The sequence below is a fragment of the Mercenaria mercenaria genome, chromosome 8 (genome assembly GCF_021730395.1).
Source record: "Mercenaria mercenaria strain notata chromosome 8, MADL_Memer_1, whole genome shotgun sequence".
In the NCBI taxonomy this organism is placed as follows: domain Eukaryota; kingdom Metazoa; phylum Mollusca; class Bivalvia; order Venerida; family Veneridae; genus Mercenaria; species Mercenaria mercenaria.
This window is the reverse complement of record NC_069368.1, coordinates 65,389,529-65,412,445: the sequence shown is the minus strand read 5'-3', so window position 1 is coordinate 65,412,445 and position 22,917 is coordinate 65,389,529.

Genomic DNA, 22,917 nt, shown 5'->3' with positions numbered 1-22,917 from the left:
TGTTATTATTGAGGATCTATAGGTCAAGGTTGAATCTGAGTAATGTGGGGTGAAAACTAGGTCTCCAGGTCAGTAGGTCTCCATGTAAAATCAATGGAAAAGCGTCTTAACTCTCTAGAGTCCATATTAATGGTCATATCTTCATGGAACTTGTTCAGAATATTTATCTTAGTGATCTTTTGGTCAAGTTTACATCTTGGTCAGGTGGTGTTAAAAACTAGGTCTCCATGTTAAATCAAAGAAAAAGCTTATTTACTCTCTAAGAGTCCATATTTTTGACCCTATTTTCATGCACCTTGAACAGAATTGATCCTGATGATCTTAAGGTCAAGTTTGAATTTGGGTCAAATGAGGTCAAAACTAGGTCTCCAGGTCAAATCAAAGTAAAGCTTGAAAACTGTATAAAATCCATATTATTGAACATTTCTTTATGAAAATTGATCAGAACTGTTTGTCTTGATTATCTTTTCACCAAATTCGAATCGGGGTTTTATTTTTCCAATTAAAAACAGCACCCTGCTTTTTGGAGCGCTAGAATAACACTCGTATAAAACTCAAGAAGAAGTCACATTAGCTACTGTACCTTCATGAAACTTCGTCAAAATTTTGTACTCTATGATATCAATACCAGCTTTGATTCTAACATATCAGGTGTTAGAATTAGGTCAGGTGAGCGATACAGGTCCTTCAGGACCCACTTGTTTTACAAGATTTATTAAACACACTGTGCGAGTATCATTGAATTGCTTGGTGTATAAGCATGAATGTTAAACATGGTATGAAATAATAGCCTATTAATTAAGTATTAGATCACTAATAGAGAACCTCATTTTTGAAGAGTATTCAATTCCTACCATAAACCTACTTTCACTGCAATTCTTAGGGGGGCGTAGGTTCAAGCCCTACTGGGACCATTTTTTTCCTTTTTTTTCTTTTTTTCTAGTAAGTGTTTACTTCTTTCAAGACTTATTATTGATTTCTTGTACAGAAATGGAAATAGATAAATCTTATAAGCAATTTCTTGGTGTTCAAAGTGATTTTACAACTTAAACAGAAGGGGAAGAGTTACACATCTTTAAAAATATTGAGTTACACGCGATGAAAGTTCTCTATTTTGCTTTCACTCTTAGATTACATGTTGTGGAAGAAATTTAGGTAGGTTTTACGTCTGCCCTAAGGTTATTTTTAAATGGAGTAAGCAAAATTCAAAACAGAAACACAGCATTTGACCTTATTTTTTCAATCTTGAAGTATGGATTCTGTCTCATTAAATCCGTTTACTTGAGGCACCATTGAAAAAATGATACTGACATTTTTATTTTGTTATAACTGTTTACCAACAGTTTGATGTTTCTCTTATCAAAATTAATGTTAATTTTCAATGCCACGCCGCAGGTGGTGGTGCGGGTGGGACGAGGTATAGGAATGGTCTCTGTCCGTCTTTCCGTTGGTCTGTCCGTAACACTTTGATGTCCGATCCATTTTTCCTCAATCCCATGAGGGATTTTCCTAAAACTTGGTTCAAATGATCACTTCATCGAGAACTCTTGAGTCAGCTATGTCGGCTCAAGGTCAATATCACAACTCAAGGTCAATAGTTTAAGCCTTCAATTTCGTGTCCCCTCTGTATCTCTTAAACTCCTTGAAGAAATTTTATAAAGCTTTGGTTAAATCATCACCTTATCAAGAGGATATGCAGAACTCATGAGTCAGCCATGCCGGCTCACGGTCAAGGTCACAACTTAGGGTTAAAGGTTTGAGCCTTTCATTTGTGTCCGCTCTGCTTCTCCAAAACCGCTTGAAAGATTTTCATGAAACTTAGGTCAAATGATCACCTCTTCAAGATAATGTGCACAATTTATAAGTCACCAAGGTCACAACTCAGGTTCCAAGTTTTCAGTCTTACACTTTGTGTCAGCTGTGTATTTCCTAAATACCTTAATGGATTTTCATGAAACATTGGTCGAATAATAACCTCATCAAGTTAATGTACAGAACTCATGAGTCACACATGTCTGCTCAATGTCAAGGTCACAAAGGTCTGAGCCTTATATTTTGTTTCCACTCTGTATCTCCTAAACCCATTTAAGGATTTTCATTATGTCCCCACAAAACGAAGTTGGGAGAGTGGGTATAAAAGAATGAGCTTGTTGGTCGGTCAGTCTGTCTGTTGGTTTTCATTTCCCTGTGACCCTGAACGGTTAATCGGTTTCTGGAAGATAACTTGAGAACGCTTTGGTCTAGGATGATAAATATTTGGAACACAGGTGTACCATCATGAAATACAGGTCAAGTTTGACTTTTGGTCAAAGGTCGAGGTCACAGTGACTCGGAATAGTTAAATGGTTTCAGGATGATAACTTAAGAACACTTTGGTGTAGGATAATATTTTGTACATAAGTGAAACATGATCAAATATAGGTCAAGTATGACGTTGAGGTTAGTAGGTCAAAGGTCATGGTCCCCCAAAGACAAAAAACAGTTAAAACAGTTTAACTTGAGAACACATGGGCCTAGGATCATGAAAATTATAAAAGAGTTTGGTTATGACCAGGAAATGATCCCTAATGATTTTGAGGTCATTAAATCACAGGTCAAGGTCACAGTGACACTGAATATTAAAACGGTTTTCGGACAATAACTTCAGAACTCATTGGACTTGGATAACGGAACATAAAATGGTGGTTGGTCATGACAAGCAGATTATCCCTCTTGATTTATAGTTCTAAAGTTCAATGGTCAGAGTGACCCAGAACATTGGAAAAATTCCCGGACAAAACTTTGAGAACACTTAGGCCAAAGATCATGAAACTTCATAGGGATGTTGATCATGTCTAACAGATGACCTGTATTGATTTTGAGGACAAGGTCAAGCTAGTTCGGCTTTGACATTGGCTTAGTTCTGTGACAAGGCCTTATTGTTGTGAGTATAATTCGTCACTCCTCTGACAGCTCTAGTTACTCTTGGGTCGATGAACATCAAGAACTCATGATTTATCTTAATGCCAAGGTCACAAACCAGGATCTAAGGTTTAAGCTTTCCAAAACCCCTTCACGTATTTTTATGAAACTTTGGTCAAATGATGAACTCATCGAGCTGATGTGCAGAATTCATGAGTCAGTCATGTCATTTCAAGGTGAAGGTCACAGCTCAAGGTCAAAGGTTTACCCTTTCACTATCCATTACCGTGGGGCGGATTAAGCTGTCTTTCAGACTGCCTTGTTATTCATTTTAGGTCAATGTAATATATTTAGATTTAATGTCAGAAGAAAAGGTAAAGCAGTTGCCCTCTCATCTATAGAAAGGTGTAATTTATGTTTAGATTTGATCCAAACTTGCACTGACAGATAATGTTTATCCTGATACTCTCTAGGATAAGTTGAAAACTGGGTCCTGCGGGTTCAAAAACAAGGTCACTATTCAAACCAAAGGGAAAGCTTGTTCCCATTGTAGAGGCCAGATTTATAACCCTATCATCATGTCAAAACTGGTTCATGTGGGTTCAAAAACTAAGTAAGCCGCTCAAGTTTCAAGGTCAAATCAAAGGAAAAGCTTGTTAATACTATAGAGACTCTACTTTTTCTTGTCTTCATGTAACTTGGCAAGAATGTTTATCTTGATGATTTCTAGCATAAGCTGGAATCTGGGTGATGTTGATTCAAAACTAGCTCACTCTCTCAAATCAAGGGAAAAGCTTGTTAACTTTTAGCATCCAAATATTAATCTATGCTCCTGAAACTTTGTCAGAATATTCATTTTGATGATCCATAGGCCAGGTTTGAAACTGGGTCATGTGGGGTGAAAGTATTTGTCACTCTAGTTTGATAAAATAGTTCAGCTTGGGGTCCATCCATTCATTTTGATTTTGTATCCAGTTAGTAATGCCATCCATCAGCAGATTTTACTTGACACAAATGTTCCCCTTGATAAGGAGATTATTCATGCGCTGGACCCCTAGCTCAAATGACAAGGTTACACTCAGATAAACGGTCATCATGTTTTTTTAGCCCCAAAATGTGGTCATATTTAAATCGCACTGTTAAACTGACCTTGCATCCGTCCGTCCCTGCGTCCGGTAAATTGTTGTAAGGGCTGTAACTCTTCAATCAATAAAGGGATTTTGAGGTAACTGAGCATTAATGTTCACCATAATGAGACGACATCATGCGCAAGATCTAAACCCCTAACTCAAACTTCAAGTTCACACTTAACATAGTCAGTTTCGTATCCTCTGCCATCCAGGAACAGCATTTGAAACAAATTTGCATAAACGTTTACAATAATGAGGCGACGTGTCAAATGCAAGGTCCAGACCCTTAGCTCCAAGTTCAAGGTCACACTTATAAGACAAAGGTTAACAGGGTATATTTCGTGTCCGGTCCATGACTCTGCCATTCATAAAGAGATAAGTTTTTGTATGTAAGTTTATATCTCAGTAACCACATGTTGAATAAGATTGACACAGAACACACTTATTTACTGTGGTAAACTGATTAACATCGCACAGGTTTCATAAATCTGCTTTGCATTCATTACAAAATTATATCCCTTCTTGTACACCTGAAGTGGTGCATTATGTTATACCCTCTGTGTCCGTCCCTGAGTTAGCAATTTCATGTGCGCTGTGTAACTCTTGAACTCCTTGAAGTATGTCAAAGAAACTTTACAGAAATGTTCACCACACCAAGACAAAATGCAGTGCAAGTTCTAGATGTCTCGCCTCAAGGTCAATGTCACACTTAGGGTCATAGGTCATATCAGTTTGTTTCATTTCCGCTCTTAAACTCTTGAACTGCGTGAAGGATTTCAAATATGTGTTTGTTTGTTTTGGAATTAACGCCGTTTTTCAACAGTACTTCAGTCATGTAACGGCGGGCAATTAACGTAACCAGTGTTCCTGGATAGCTGGAACAAGTGCTAATGCAGCGGAACAACCAGTGCAAACCTGTTCTCCGCAAGTTACGGTCTGAATTTCAAAATACCCATATCGCACTTTTTACACACAGTTTTAACATGTTGTCTATAGTGTTACATAAATGGGCACGGAGCAGTCTTTTCTATCTAAACTACTTAAAGAATAGTGCAGCTTAAGAATAGTGTAGAATAGTGCAGTTATTCTACTCACATCACATCTTTGTTAGATTTCATGAAATATAGCTATCATTTAAAGGCATACAGCTTGAAACTTGTTTTTTAACCAATAACCAACCTCAGATGATCAAGTTCCTATCTCAAAAATTGATGCAGATATTAATTTCAAACTTCGAGTCTTCGAGGTTATAAAATTAGGTGATAGCATCAAGGCCCATAACTTGTTCATGCTTTGGCCAAATTATGCCCTCTTTTGGCTTACAATCCTGGTAAAAGTTTTGGGTGTAAGTTACTACCTACAATACTGGATTGAAAGATATGAATGTCTCAACATATATATGAATATCTCACCCATACATGGGGGAGACATATTGTTTTTACCATTGCTGTCCGTCCGTCCATCTGTCCATCAATATGCATTAAGTTTTTTCCGCTTAGTGCTACAACATATATATAAAAGTGCACGATTCAGAAGTAAATACATGTACTAACGGGTTTCTTTTCAAAAACGGTCTTTTCAAATGAATACTGTAACTATATAGCTGTCAGGTAAGTGTTGCATATTAACGTACTTTCAAGGAACATTCGCATCATCGATGGTGATAACTGGTTTCAAGGTGTACTGACAATTTTTTAGATTACCGTTTTAAAACATTACTTCATTTCTTCAGGTATGTCAAAGTCAACCAGTTGTTTCCTATGCAAAAAAGTGTAAACCTAACAGCAGGAGGCGAATTCTAGACGAAAAATTTTTAAAAAAAGTATGCCAGTAAACGTCTCAAAAGACCCATTGGAGACGAGGAGTATATTTGTGGCGCCTGTTCTAGTGTTGATGCTAAAAGGAAGACAGGGCAACCTATTCAAAGAACAGGGAATAAACATGTGGAAAATCCTTTGAACAGCCCGAAAAGCGTTTTATTGAAATTACCGGTTTCAGCCCGTTCACACAAGACCGGCATAGTCTGTAAGAAGAATGCTACTTCAAAAAATAAAATCATTAAAATTCCATCTTCCACTATTGCTCAAGCCTTTATGGAAAAAAAATCATTTTTTGTAGACTTTAAGAACAGGTGCTGTGCCTCACATATCGAAAATTGCCATTTAAAAGTTAAATCTTTAAATGACCCTAGAAGAAAACAAATTGACTGATCGACTTTCAAAGACTGACATTCTACATCTTCCAAAATATGTACGGACAATGTTGCAGTCAAAATTCCTGAACTTTGATTTCACATATAACATGTTAGATGATGACTTCCACATATTGACAGAAATTTCAAAAGGCCAATTTGAAGATTTAGTGAAATCTGTTGATAAACAGAAGTTCGTACTGCAAGTAATTGCATCGGTATATGTTTGGTTTAATTGAGAACAGGCTTGTCAACCAAGCTTCTGTCAGTACTCTTAAAAAAAATAAGCTTCGGAATTACACCTGCTCAATACTAAGGACTATTACATCTGCAAGGTTGGATCTATTGGAGTCCTTTGTTCCAGAAAACATTGGTTTTGAAAATATCTCACATTCACAATTTTGTGAAAATCATACTACACCTATTGCAACGGAATGTTTCACAAATGCAGATGATCAAGCAGTACTTGGTATGGATGAAAGTTATATTTTTGTTCAAAAAAGCTCCAATAATGACTTTCAACGTAGGTCGTACTCGATGCATAAACTCAGGCCTTAAGTGAAACCAATGGTAATAGTTGGCACAGATGGTTATATCCTAGCTATTTTGGGTTCCTACTTTTCAGATGGAAAAAAACAATGATGCAAATATAACTAAACATATGATGGCGACTAATGAAGGAAATATTGATGATTGGGTGAAAGAAAATGACACATGTATTGTTGACAGAGGTTTTAGGGACAGTAAATAATTTCTTGAGGAGAGAGGTATTCAAGTGTGTATGCCAAGTTTTTTTTAAAGAAGGGGCAAAACCAGCACAATTGCCAAGAAGCAAATCAAAATCGGCTTATAGTAAAGATGAGATGGGTAGTTGAAAGTGCCAATGGCAGACTTAAACATTTCAAACTTTTGGATAAAGTAATAAGCAATAACACAATTCCTTTCATCACAGATTATTTGCAAATTACTGGTGCATTGAAGAACAAATAGAAGACCTTTTTGCCAAGACCAGCCAGAATCTGCAGATATTGCGCGAAAATGTTAATTCGTTCTAAAAGAAGTAATGACCTGTTTGAACGTCTTCAGGAAACTGGAATGTTTATCAAAAAGGTTGTTTATTCTTTGGTAGATTGAAAAGATGAATGTCTAGACTGCTTTCCTATAATTACTTATGACCAGCTAAGGGATATTGCACTAGGTGTATACCAACTGAAGCAAGCCCCTTACTACACAAGATAATATATGGAAGATGGAGATTATCTACTATACGTGCATAAGGAATAGAAAGAACTACTGAAGTCAAAAATATAATCCAGGCAATCCAACAGTACGGAACACTCCTTGTGAATACGACCGCCTCGGAGGCCTAGTGGTAGAGCGCCCGCTTTGAGTGCGGGAGGTAATTGGTTCGATCCCGGGCCGCGTCATACAAAAGACGTAAAAAATGGTATTAGCAGCTTCCTTGCTTGGCGCTCAGCATTAAGAGGATAGTGTTAGGACTCGCCAGCCCGGTGTCAGTATAATGTGAGTGAGTGAATTAGATTTTACGGCGAACCGACACAAAAAAGTCATATATTGCCGAAAACAAGCGCTCTGAAACCGTAAATTGTAAAGCATCTATAAAAACAATTATGTAAAAATGTATACATATATAAAATTTAAAGTAAACTGTAAAGCACGTCTAAAAGCATGTATGCAAAAACGAATATAAAGGGTTTAAATGTAAGCGAAAAACAACAATATTGCAAAATGTGTAATGAAGAATATATGATTTCAGATTTTGTGATAAATGCCTATCTGCTTTAAAAAGGACAATATATTGCTGACTAAAATGTTTTCAAAGAACCCTTTCAAAGAGTGGACGTCATAGTATGTACTGCGCTGTTGAACGAAGTCCACACAGTCGATTAGCATATGTTTAATAGTAAGCGGTGTATGACATGGTACACATTCAGGTTGTTCTTGTTTCTTTAGAAGATAAGAATGGGTCATACGGGTATGACCTATTCGACAGCGAGAAAGAACAACTTCCTCCTTGCGAACAGATCTGTCCCCTTGGTGTCATTCACCTTAAGTAGGTTAAACATCATGAAGTTTATTGAATGAAGCATTGTTCCATGACGATTGTCATTTAGATAAAATGTATTTCTTGACATTTGGCCTTAAATCAGTATATGGTAATTCCATATTAGATTGTGATAATAAAAGAGATTTCTTTGCTGCAGTATCAGCATCCTCGTTTCCATCAATACCAACATGACTAGGAATCCAACAAAATATAATAGACTTTTTGAAAGACTTGATCTCATTATATCTCTCATCCACTAAGACACAATTTGAAATTAATGAAGCTTTTAATGGAACATCGAGAGGTTTGCATGCCCTAAACATGTTTAAACCTCAAGTTTTCCGACCGTTCCAAGGCACTGCCCCTGTTTTCAACATGTCCGTCTCGTAAATTTATTGTTGCGTATGTTGTCTTGTTTGTTGTTAGCGGTTTCTTCCTCTTTCTCCCTATCGCCCGATTGTATCTTTTTATCTCCAGCTTTTTTGTTTGCGTCTGTGTGTTTTTGCGTCAGTGTGACTTAGACCTTGCTCTACAGTGCTGTTATATCTTACTTTTCTGTTTATCTACGTAAGTTTGTTGTTTGGTTGTGCGTTCTTGTGTGTGCCTGTGCGTTTTTTCTTTCATACGTGAGTGTCTGGGCTGCAGTGGTTAACGATGTAGGGTAACTGTAATTAAGGAACGTTGCATTCCCTTTTGAATATTCATCCTTGATCCAGTTTCCCCCTCTACCCCCTACTTCTCCCTCTCTACCTTTATCTATATTTTGCATAGCATTTTTGTAGGAACCCATCTATAATATTTTTCCGTTACGGCTTCTTTTTGTAGTGGGCCTATTTAGCAAATGCGTGGTTCTGTGTCTGTGTTTGTAGTGTTTTGTGCTTCCCAGAAATCTACACTAACGTATTATCTTACGCAGCTGAATCAGTTTAGTTAAATGAAAAACATGTTTGTGAATGACAACATTTCTTTTGCAACTTTTTATTTCATGTCGTTTAAGCAAACATGCAGAATAAATGGTCAAAACCGGTTAACCAATGAATATGTACATAGGGAATTTTAAATTTTATGCAGTACAAGAATTCCAATTTACTAAAATAAACGTAGGTTTCAAATACTTTTTGCTTTGAAGTATAATTTATATTGCATCATTATCTTACATTTAGATTGAACTATTATATGAATAACTAGAGGTATAAGGAAACATTTCTCTATTCGTATTTCAAAGTTCAATTTATGGTTTTTGTTCTAGAAGGAACATTATAAAAAGGTGGAACTACAGATCGAAATGTATGGAGAAGTAAACACTATAACTGACTCAACAGTTTATTTCAAAATATCCATCAGTACAAAATTTAAGAAAGGTGATTGTCAAAATGCATCGTTTACTTATAGTCCAAACACAAAGAACGATATTTTAAAAACTATTATTTCACTCTCTTTCTCAATTGTTAGGTCACCTTTTATAACTACAATTATACGACAAGTGGTAATGAAACATTTTGGCACACCTTCCTAGCCTATAAGAAATATATTGCAGAGACTTGAAGTATGTATGTCAACCAATGATATTTTTCTCTTTCAGCTGTTATAAGTATAAGCAGGTTCCAGAGATTGCACTGATCCACTTGTGAGTTTCAATTCTTAAGAGCTTCATGCAGCGGAAATTTCGTGATCTAAGAAAGTAAGATTTTCCGTGAATTTGAGCATTCAATATGCTACATATAGTATTTCATGTATTAGAAAATTTGACATCTTCCGGCAATAATTCTAAATAAGGTTATATCCAATTATGCTCAGGTTAGAGCAAGGATTTAATTGATAACTTTTATTTTTATGTTTTTCAGTAATAATGTTGTCATTAAATAATTATAGGTAAATGTAGATTTTAAGAATCGCACTGAGTCGTTCGCGAGCTTTACGTCTAAAGAACTTCATGCTGAAACAGTGAACAATTTATCTTGGAAACACACACTGTTGTTGTTCAAGTTGCTCACTATATGGATAATGAAAGTATGTTTTGATTAAAGTAAGAAAGTGTACAATAGCCGTGTGATCTTTATGCGCGTTAAAAGTCATTGAGTAGCATTTGTATGCGTTTACGGTTATTCAAAAGAACAGCGACATAGTTAACAATATATTGTGTGATTTAACACACTGTTCAATTTCAATTTTATTTTTTTGAAAGACATCCTGAAATACTTTTTATTATCTGCAAAACATATGTGAGCTTCTATTCCCAACTTTTACTACCCTGGCAGTAAATATTTGTAGGAGAAGTCTTTCAAATAAAAACCAACTGCACTGGGCTGTGTGTCAGCTAAAATACTTCGCTTGAATGGTTCACAAGGAAATGTACACAATTGCCAGTTCAAAAGAAAGGTCACTTCACATTTTACTGTTGGTTGTTTGTTTCTTGTTATCACTAATTTTGTTCATTTAAATTGAATACAATTATGAAAAACACAAAATTGCAATGGCATTCCTCATATTTAATATGTTTTAAGGATTTGATTATTTTATCACTTCTTTTATTTAGATAATCTAGCACCCAAATGAAGAAATAATAAACAATTTCAGTCCTGGATGTAGAACAATATGCATACATTAGTAAGTGTTGCTCTCTCATGGTCTTAAAATAATCAGCTGTTAGCTGTTATATCTATATTGTGTATGTCTCATTGTCTGAAGATTATTGTCCTCCACATCTTGATTTAAGACGTATTATAAGTAATATAAAATATAACAGGACCTTATATTTAAGCAATCAAATTTCTTTTTAACTAAAGCTTTACTTCTTCTCATATATACATGAAGCTGGCTGCTATTTCAAACACAATCAAGTGTGAACTGTTTAAACTTGCTATTTCTCAAGGATTTAAGACCTCATTAAATCATATTGTGAAATTATAGTTTACATTCTTTAGTTTCAAAGCCAAATTATACCAATTGACAAAAAATGTTTAAATGCTTAAATCTTTTTGCATGTTTTTAAAATTTAATATTCAGTTTTAGATTCAAAATGTTCAAATAAGGCTCTAAATGTTGAACATGTATAATATATTTAAGAACCTGCCGTACATTATATGTCACAATAGCCGTATTACTACATTTTTATCATCGTACTATGCTCTTTGCTTACCACCGTAATAACATACAATATTAGTTTTCAATATTATTCATTTTAGCTTGTATAAATATGTCACTTATAAAGATTACCATAGCATTAAACGTTCAAATGAAATCGATGGAATACTGTGTTTTTCATATGTCAGTACTTTTATCAAGATGATAATCATTACAAATTTTCTAAATATAACACTCTACGATATATTACGGGAAATTAAAGTGCAAACATATAAATACGAACTAAATTGACAAAAGAGGGAAACGCTCGTCTAACATTTACCTTCACAATTGAACATAGCATGCTTATAAATGACATGTATTTAAGCTTTTTTGCCTAAAACTAGTATATCTATAAACATTTATAAATTTAAATTCAACTTGCTTGATTATCTAAGTGCAACTTTTCAATAAATATTAGTATTATTCTTATACTAAGTTTAAAAAAGAGATTATTTTCCTTTTCAGCACCCCATTTAAAAATAAAAAACTCACTAAGTTAGACCAGTCTGTTAACATCGTTTAAATGACAACGACACTAGGTATGTTATGCAAAAATTGACCAGTGCCACAAACAACGGTGCAGGAAGCAATATATCACTAAATCTGAATAAAATCATGTAATATATTCTTGTCATTAAACGATAATAATGTGACAGAGATATTTGTTTAAAAATATAGAGTAAACACTAAATAGGAGGGTATCTTATACATTATATGTTACCATTTAAATAATCTTGTTTTCTTAACAAGGCTACAGTTATTATAAATCACGTAAATACATGCATATATACTATGCTAAACTTTATTAACGTAATTAAGATTTGGTTTAAACACTGTTGGGAACCCACGTGACCAGAAGCCTGGTTTGTAAACAAACGCTTCATGTAACATGTTGGTAGTTGTTTTGTTGATACTCGGTGGAATTCTATCATTAGGTAAAGACAAATGCTTGCCTCTTGAAAAAACAAACATTCAATGTTTGTAAGAAGCCAGATATATTTGATATTTTGTTGAAAAAATAAAAGCCAACGGCGTATTTCGTTGGTCACATAATGGTGTGCTAAGGCACGGGGCATTTCACTTAAAATTGTCTAAATGATTTGCAAATCATTTGCAGGCTACAATTCATTAGTTTCTAAATAGCCATCCATATTATAAAGGAACTAATTAACATTACCCGGATAGTTACGGTGATTCTTGCTATGACTTGCCGAACACTAAAGCACTATGATCCGGGGCACTTCTAAAATATGCTCTTGCGCGAAGCAATATTTCAGCACTTAACCTTTTTCAGAGAACTTCTGCTTTTCTGAAAATCTAAATACCACAAGAAAATTTATATGAAGAAATTAGGAGATTCTTTTTTCCACCTACAAAGAAAACCTAAATTAAGGTTGGCAAATTTATACTTTGTATAGAGTTGTATGTATACCTGTATTGAAAAAGAATCTATTCACATATTACAGAAATGGTGCATACATTTGATGTATATTGCTCTTAGCCCTTTACTCCATATACATTTAGCCTAATTAGACATATCATATTCATACAGCTTTACTGATAACCAGTACACTATCTCCATACAGGATATTGGGGGAAAATGCAGAATTTATACCTGTGTTATTCAATTCAATATTATTGTATTAAAATTTATTAATATTGTTTTCAACACTTAGTAACCAACATAAAGTTTTTTTCAAAATTAAATTTTCTTTCTAATGGTATATTTTACATAAAAGTGTGGTAATTACTTTTTGACAGATAAAGCTTTAAACCCATTTGTTTACTTTTCTACAATAATTGCAGCTACTTTTCTAGTGATTGTACTTATTCATTTTTGCATTTTTACATATTAAATATTATTTTGAAAATATTTCTGGTGTAAATAAACTTATTTTATTAGATTCAAAACAAAGGCTGGCTAAAGTGGGATTTTTTCAGGGATTTATCAAGTCAAGGGCTTTTAATAAATAATAAAATAAGGAAAAACATTCGTTACTGCCAACTTTTATTTTTGTCTTCTTATTATTATTATTTATGACAGTATTGTTACTTTTTATCTGATTCATTTTTATTATATTTTTAAGATTATCTGCAGTTTTATTTTCCATTGCAAATTTTAATCAGCTTTTATTTTTGTACTCGTAATTTATAAAATTAATTTGCATATTTGACACCATATTTACACGCCCTAATCCGTGTATCATTGAAGGTTCCATCTTCACCGCCGTTTGAATATATCTGCCGATGTCTCTAAATTGCTTTTAGTACTTTTAGCATGTGTAAATGTTGAATTCTGCTCAACCCGGGGCTAGAGGGCGTCGACGGTAGCATGCATTTTCACTACCGTCCATGAACAGGCTCAATTAAACCGAACCTGCAATATTTTTGTTTCTGTCGTGTTGAGCGACGTGTGAAGTTTCCACTTTTTCTTTCTTATACAGTGCAGTAATTACTTTGTTTTGTGCAATGCTTCAAATGATATTTACAATACTTTACGATATTTCTAAATGTAATAAAATTATTAATTTAAATTACTTCATTTTATATTCATCAACTTGACATGCATTTATATTGATTTACTGCCACTTACAACAGTTCACATTCTTGGTAGCATTGTGCTATTTTATGAGATTTAATTCAGATATCTGTATATTTCTTTTTGTTTATTAGTTTTTGTTAAGTGCGTCTTTTAAATAGTAAATATTTTATAGCTGAGCATTAACTATATCTCTTTAATGTATGTTTTTAGAAACATAAAACTACTTTATTACTGGCATGTATGATTGCATCGATTGATTATAGAACATTCCTAGAATTTAAATGAGTGTTTACGCTATAAGACTGTATTTACATACAAAATAGCTCATATAATCATCATTTCATTGATCACAGTATATCTTTTAATGTTATTCAGTTTAAGCAACATCTTGTTTCCTGAGATGTTACTTTTACCTTAGGTTCATTTAATTCAAATAGGCTGAATATATATTAGGGAATCATTTTCCTTCAGAGTAGCATATTACTGTTACAAAAATACTGACGTACTTTAAAACGAGATTAAAACCATTCTCTAGACTGAAATAGATTTAAAACTTAACTTTAAAGTTGTTTAAACATTTTTTTTATAATATTCTCATTAATATGCATGAGTGTTCAATTTTAATGTCAATTTGTTAAATCACGTAAGAAAAGGCGAGCGAAGAATTATGATGGCCAGATATAATGGATTTTTATCATCTACACATTTGTCATTTCAAAATTTGAATTGCTAACACGGAAAGTATGAAATCGTTTATAGTTCAAGAAAGGCTTTTCATGTTGTTGTTGTTTTTTTCACACAGTTGTTACTGTCAAATATTTTCTATTGTAAAAACGTCCAGAGGGTGCATGGTAGACATTACTTGCCTCCAACCTAAAATGGATGAAGCAGTCTAGTTCTGGTGTCAGTTAACTCAAGATTATATACCTTGTTTTATGAATCTGTCAGAAGTGATGGACAATATCCGACCATTTGTATAATTACAAGTAATTGAGTTTACTTATAGCTACTGTTGAAAGTGTTTTGGCTCAGAAAACCGGCTTGATTTTTTCGATATTTTTCGACTGCCTTACCCGTTATTCTTGTTCAGTGAATCACAAGTTTACAATTTTTAAAATAATTTCTACATCATTACTGCATCAAAGAATAAATGTGTAAAACTTTTTTCAGTATCAGTGACGAACCAGAGAACAAAATCCACTTACTAACAGTCCCGTAAATAAAAACAGATGGAAATTTCTTTATTTGATCTGTGCAATAACATAACTGTACATAGTTTTTAATAAAAATTGTATTGTTTCACAAAAGCAAAACGTGAATGCATAAAACATAATTTTATTTAAAAATGCTTTACCGTTGGCTAAACAGTGCCAGTATATGGTAAAATATGTAACAGAGGGTTATCGTGGCTCACCGGAGTTTCACAGCTTGCTTGAACAGTTTTGGTAGAGGTTAACACGAAGAAAATATGTAAAATTGTTTCAACTTAGTAATTAGTAATGACATTGCGCCACAATTTCCTACGACACAGAATTATTTGAAGGAAACTGGTACAAGGTGACTGAATATTGCTGTGAAATTATTACTAAATGTTGCAGGCAGTGCATGGGGAGATGGTTTTGTGTTTCTATTTTTTTCGGCTGCTCTGATAATTAAAACTTTGCATGGATAACCTAGATTGGAGTGAATCTGACAGATTACCATGTCAAGATACGTTGCTTTTTACGTTTGATTAAAACTGGCTTGTTGGTTTAGAAGAAGCCGTTCTTTAAAAGAATTGTCAGGATTCGTATTTGAAGAACAGGCGACGGACTTTCAACGATTCTAAAACCTGACAATGATCCGATCTAATACGAAGCGAGAGGATGGACATACAAACGAGGCATACTAAATGGTAAAGGAACAGTTATAATTTTATACATAATGCATTAAATGGTACGGGCAAGCAACGAGTTGAAAATAAGGACACAACCTAGGAACATGGTTTATAATTGCATTTGATACACTTCAACTTGTGTAGCGAAAGAGGAATAATGAAATAAATCTAGATAAGCTTTTGCATATAATGGCCGGCCATCGGATTGTACATAAACATTAACATAAATAAGGCAAATATAAGGTAACTGTACACATATTTCTTAAACACCATTTGAGAAGTCAGAGCAACATAAGCATAACTTTTTCTGACAATTCAGGAAAGAGACAAACAAAACTCTACTCCGTAGATATAAAAAAATAAGGAAACTCAATTGTTTTGTTTCGAAATTTTGGAATCAAGTCCTTAAGGAATCTTTCGAAAATGTAATCTTATTTTTTGTTACTAAATAAATTGGCAAATCCTGCGGAAAGCAATGTATGTCCCTTCCAAAAATGTAATGAAATGATATTTGTGATGACAAAATGAACAGTATTATTTTCCTAAATATCAGGAGTGTAAAATATACATTATGTGAAGAAATATCATTGCTTTCAAGCAACGACTAATCCTTTTGTAAGTGGTTTATATATTGCAATAAATTAATACAGTATTTTATGTAAATAACATTCATATAGTCAAGTAAGTAACATTGTAATTAGAATATTTTCAGTTATTTCTTTCACTAACGCCAACTGCGATATTAAATCTACAACTTCTTAATTCTACTGAAGAACAATATCTAAAGCTACCTTATATGTCTATACGTTACAACGAGGACAAACAGAATACGATCTCTTGTAGAATTCTTTTAAAGATAAGCTTCATTACCATCACATAAGAATAGAATAAATCATAAATTTGAATTAATTTTATTTAATTTAATGTTTTCTAGTTAACCTTTAAATATTGCATTTCCTCGATATGGTGATTTGATACGTTCATGATGCAGAAAATTTCGCTTACCCGATTAATAGAAACTTATTATTACTATCATCCAGAAAAATATTAACAATAAGGACATAGGAGCGCTGTTGCTGAGACGATTTATCACATATTTCTCGTAATGACGTTTCTGATAATATAAAAGCAGTTTATATGACCAATAACTTACTGCCTTCCTAGAGCACACTTCCAAATAGGTGTTCTTTTGCATGCCCAGGAATTTTATACGTATCAAGAGATTCAGTACCTGCTAATAAACCAACGTTTCTACGATCCATTTACTCCGTAAAATATTAAAAGGGCTTGCAGCGTGGTTCATGGTAAAAGCCTATACATTGTTTCTGTCTTATTTCCATTTTCAACAAAATAAATGTTATTTAACCTGTATATAATACATTAACTTATTTTTGTGTTCGAGAGCGAAATCTTTCAAGCAGTGTTCACTGATTTTGTATTATTCCTTTGTCCTTAAAAATAACAGAGAGCTATTATGACACACATATGCATTAAAATAAAAAACTCGTATATATAATATCAAATGAAAATATAGTATCATTTTACCAAACAAAGGGGCAAAATATATATTTTTCCAGAAATGAGGCTTCAAAGGTTAAAGTTCATATATTTGTAATAAAAAGTTCATGTCCGGACCACGAAGGAAGACAAAAGGCGACAAAAACTCCCAATTGCGCATTTTGCAATCGAGGGAGCTACAAAGAGTACACTAGTGAACTCGATGGTTCTACGTTTACTTTAATCTACTATAAATTCATATGGTATTCATATTATATACAATGGTTTTCTGGTAAACTCTTCTAGTAAAAATACTCATCTGAGTACTTTTTTCTAAATGATTACTAAATGATTAGATAAAGTGCCATTGCAGACACAAATCTAAATTTAGCGTTCTTTATTCGTTTTTGATCTTTAAAGGGACATTACTCAAGATGAATACAAAAAATTTAATTTCATCTAAGAGCGATAGCAATTGTTAAAAATATCAAAACTTAGAGACTTATATGTGACGTCGTCTTTGAAAAGCGGTCCAGATGCGGCATGACGTAATATCGAGAAACGACGTATAAAGTTGTGCCAAGTTTGCGCGCGCAGCTTTCTTACACATGTTTTAATTAGCAAAAGCTTGACCGATAAAGTGCGACTGCTTATTACATGACTGATAACAGCCTACTAGAGAAAGAATATTTAGACATCAGACCCATAAAAAAATAGTGGTATTACGCCTGAGACAAAATATTTCGTCCATAATCAGTTGTTTCCCCTTCGCTACTGTATGTTTCCGGTTTCGGATTTTATTAGGAAGTTTACGTTTGTTTAACTACCTTTTGTTCAACGATGAAGTGATCTAAGATTTGTAATACTGTTTACTGATTTGGTAAGTACCGTTTATAAACAGTTGTTAATGTAGATTCTCTAATATATTTGAAACTTTCACTGAAATAAGTCTGTCTTTTACCCGGAAGGGAATCCAAAACATACCGAGGGAAATTTATGAAATTTATCTTGTGGCTACTAAACACAGATGATTTGACTATGCCTTTGTATTTAATATAAAATGGCCAGTTGGGTTATCACAAAGATTATTGAAGGCAGGCAGCTTCTTACTCAAGGTGACATGGATTCATCAAATTATTTCATTGTCCATAGTAAGCATTAGTATGGAAAAATACAAAATACATGTAGCAATGATAATTAATTTGATGCAGACTTATAGATGCCTGCCTAGGTCATTTCTCGAAAAGTCCCCTCTCACAGTAGTAACCAATGTATTTTAAAAGGAAATATGTAGATGTCCGGTAACTTGACACCAAACCTGCATTCTAGCTGTCAGGCAACAAGACGAAAAGCCTCTCCGCGAATGTTTTTCTAGCTGTTCGGCGATCATTTTATATATGAATACTGTAATGAATAAATTTATTGTATCATATTTTTGGCATACTAAGGTTTGAATATTCACCTGTAAGGTTTATTCAGACAATATTTTAAAATTGATTACCGGACGCCTAGAAAACCCCTATAGGACAGAGTAGGCTAGGCGTCCTGTTACCGGTAGGCTAAAACACTGGCTAGGTTTCTGGTTACGGATGTCTAGACGCTTCCATTTATAAAATGATAACAGGTTTTGCTGTGGGTCTCATAAGTCATGTTATTTCTGTCTGCTGACTACTTTCTTTCCATTATTGTTGATTCAGAATGTTTTGTAACAGGATGATTGTATATGGATAGTGGGAATTTATGCTATATAATGAAAATCTTTTTATTTTTTAAATTTTTGAGCCTTGCTGTGTGTAAAACAATTTATGGTCCTTTAAGAAATAGATTCATAGTATAATAACTTTTAAAGTATTTTGTGGTAAGTTAATGAAAACTTTCACAATCACATTATTAAAATAATTAAGTATTCAGTTTTTGATTTTTTAGTGATGTTTACAGTACATGTAATGTATCTTCTTTCAGATAATATTCCTTGTTCCTTTGATGGTTCATTCCACTACAGCTGGTTCATATACCCTACAACAGCCAGGAAATTGGTCTGTTTACTTTAAGATCTGGAGAAAATGTAACATATTTTGGATGTGCTTTGAGGAATCAGATAAGTAACATGCAGCTAATGGCTCCTATTATAATTTTAATGCAATATATTATTTAATTATACCCCTGTCTAGGTTTTGTTGGAGCCTATACAAAATAAGTCTACTTCTACACTAATGATTTGTACAATGTATGTACATGTACTATGACTATTGAATGGCTTAAAATGACAAAACTGGCATTATTGAAATTTAATTTCAACAATCCGGTTTTGAGGAGGATCAGTTTGTTTAAAGTCTTCATTACTTTGGCTATTAGCCTGAGAAAAGTCTGTGGCACTCAATAAGTACATGGATATTTTGAATGCTTAACACTACATGTACATGTGTATAAGTTGATATCTCATTAAGTTGTAGAAGAGTTCTAAATAATAGGAATTTTAATTAATTATTGAAGTAAATCAATTAATTGTAATTTAGTTTAATTGTAATGTGATTATTTTCAAAATTAATTAACCCATTCTTGACTTAGAAATTGTGATGTGATTGATTTTTTTTACCAGTTCTATTGCACCAAGAATATGGATTAGAATGAAGACTATAAAGGTTCCTGAGATACATGAAGATAACAGATACTTTTACCAAACACTTTTAATTCTTTTTTCAGGAAGGCAAGTGTTTCCTCTTGTTTATGAAAGCAACTCAGTTGGTTAAGGGGCAAACAACTTGTGAGCATGGTACATCACTACCTGTATTGGTATTCCATTTTGACAATGCTGCTAGCTAGAATAGAAATAACATCTTGCTGTGGTATGTTCTGTGGAGAGCTTTGCTAGGTAATAACCATTTTTGATAGCTGTTAAAACAGTGTATACTTTTAACCCTTAGGCCGAATGAGGCAGCTATGTCTGCCTTTGCAACCAGTGCAGATCAAGATCAACATGCACATCTGTGCAGTCTGATCATGATCTGCAGTGTTTGATATTTAGTCAGCATAATTTCTATGAGAACCCCCTATAAGCTATATATAAATGGTACTGTCTCTATTTAAGATGGAGTAGTCCATTTTGCAAATTTAGCAGGTTAAGGGTTAACACAATAAATGCAAAAAAATGTGTTTTAGAACATCATATTTGCAGTAATCAAGATCTACAAACAAAGTACATTTTATATACTGACAGCACGCTGTTGTCAGTCTGTCAATATTTTAGAGCATTGGTTGTAAGAATCATCTATTATCAAATAGTGATACCTCTGCTTTTATTAAATAAAGCGACTCCCAGGTAAATCATTTAAAATAAAATGTTTTACTTATTTGTTACAGGATATCACAGATCGAATGAATATTCAACAATGATGCAAAGTTTGAATCTGACTTTTGAATTTAGAAGAATCTGTGGAGAAGGGTGAATGCTGAGACATGTAATAATACATGATATTGCTGACACAGTGTGTCAGTCATTAACAAAAAGGTCATAACATTGCACAGTTGGTCAACAATGATTTAAATCCAGTCACATTCTACCAGTGGAGAAATATCTTATCACAATATTTTGAACTTTTGAAGAAGATAACCAAGTGTTACCACTTTATCATATCTGCAGAAACACCTGGATTGTTAGTGTTAAAAGTGACAATCCAAGTTGAGTCAGTTAACTTACTAAAATCTACTCCCCCTTGCCAAACGAATATTACTGACATGGAATGACACAACCCTGACAATGGTACCTGTATGAACTCATAAGAGAATAGTATTTGTCTGAAAAGTCAAAGGATTCTGTTTGTCCCAGACCACTTGAACTGAAAACTGAAATTGTGATTGACAAGGATTTTTCTGAGAACTGAAAAAAGGAAGTGAATGTAAAAGATAGAAATTGTTGTTGAATTCAAACGTTTTAATACACAACACTTTAGCCTGTTTTGCTGTTCATATAGATGTTTTTAGCTGTAAAGGTTAAACATCAAGTAAAGGTTATAGTTTCAGTTACCTACATTAAAGTATTGGCTGGAAATAAATATTTACTTTTCACCAGAGCTTGTAGCAGTGTAACCTTCATCAAAAGTTATGCTATTGTGTTAATTATTAAAGTATTTTTAGAAAAAGGAAGTTAGTATGTATGTTGCCATGGTAACATAATTCAAATTATATTTCATTGAAATTATGGATTTGTATTTCAATAAGGGATCTACAGTATATAATGTAATGGTAAAAGAATGTTCACTTTCTTTAGTATTGTCAGTTATAACTAGTCAGTGAAAAAACAGATTATGAGGAAAGGGATGACTGAAATGTTTATTCTTACGATAACTACTTTTGTTACTTATTTTTGTTTTGTTATTTTAAAGATTTTATGTGAAATTTTCAGATTTCTTTCCTGAATACTTATACTTTCAAATATTTAACTTATTAGAAATACTTTTTTTAAAATAAGCTCTTGTTTTTAAGTATTATTGTAGGAAAAGGGAATTTAAATTATATGTCGCCATGGTAACACAATTTTCTTAGAAAATATGGAAAATTTTAAATTAGCTATTCTTTTTAGTATTCTACTTTAAAATATGCATAAACAATAAAAAATCAATAGTAATAAATTATATGTTTCATTTATTTCAAAATAGTCATTTATTACCAGTAGGTAAATGGCAATTTATGAAGAAACAATGATAGAAATGTCTTATTCTTATAGTTATTACTCATGTTACAAACACTGTCATAAAACAAAACATTTTAATTTTTTTAACATGGAATTTTGAGATAATATTTTTGAATACATACCACTTGATAATATTCAAGTTATCTGAAACACTTTTCCAAATTTAGCTCTTTTTTAAAGTATTATTGTAGAAAATAGAATCGAATGCATATGTTGCCATGGTAACATAATTTAATGATGTTTTTATAGAAAATGTGAAGGACTTTAGCCAGCTAGATGTTTGCACTTTAAGTGAATATCTAAATATTCTTTGTAAAAGAAGATTCATTTATTTAAATATAGCCAGTGATTACCAATAAGCGAAAACACAAACTGAAGAAACAACGACTGAAATAGTTTATTCTTCTGGTTATTACCCGTGTTACGAAATCTGTCATAAAACCAAACATTTTATATCTTTTCACATAAAATTTTCAAATTTTACTTTCGAACACATATACTACGAAATATTCAACTTTTAAGAAACATTATTTCAAACTAAGCTTTTGTTTTTTTAAGTTCTATTGTAGAAAAGGGAATTTAATGCATATGCTGCCATGGTAACACAATTTAGAAAATATGAAAGATTTTAATTAGCTGTATTTTTCTGTTTTAAGTAAGCATCACAAGAATAAAATTTCATAGTAATAGAAGGTTCTTTTTTTCCCAAAATAGTCATTTATTACCAGCATCTAAAAGACAAGTTAAGAAGAAACAATGACAAATCTAACTTATTCTTATGGTTATTACCAATGTTACAAAAACTTGTCATAAAACCAAACATTCTTAATATTTTCATGTGAAATTTTCAGAATATTTTTATAAATACATATGCCTTCTAATATTTTACTTTTTAA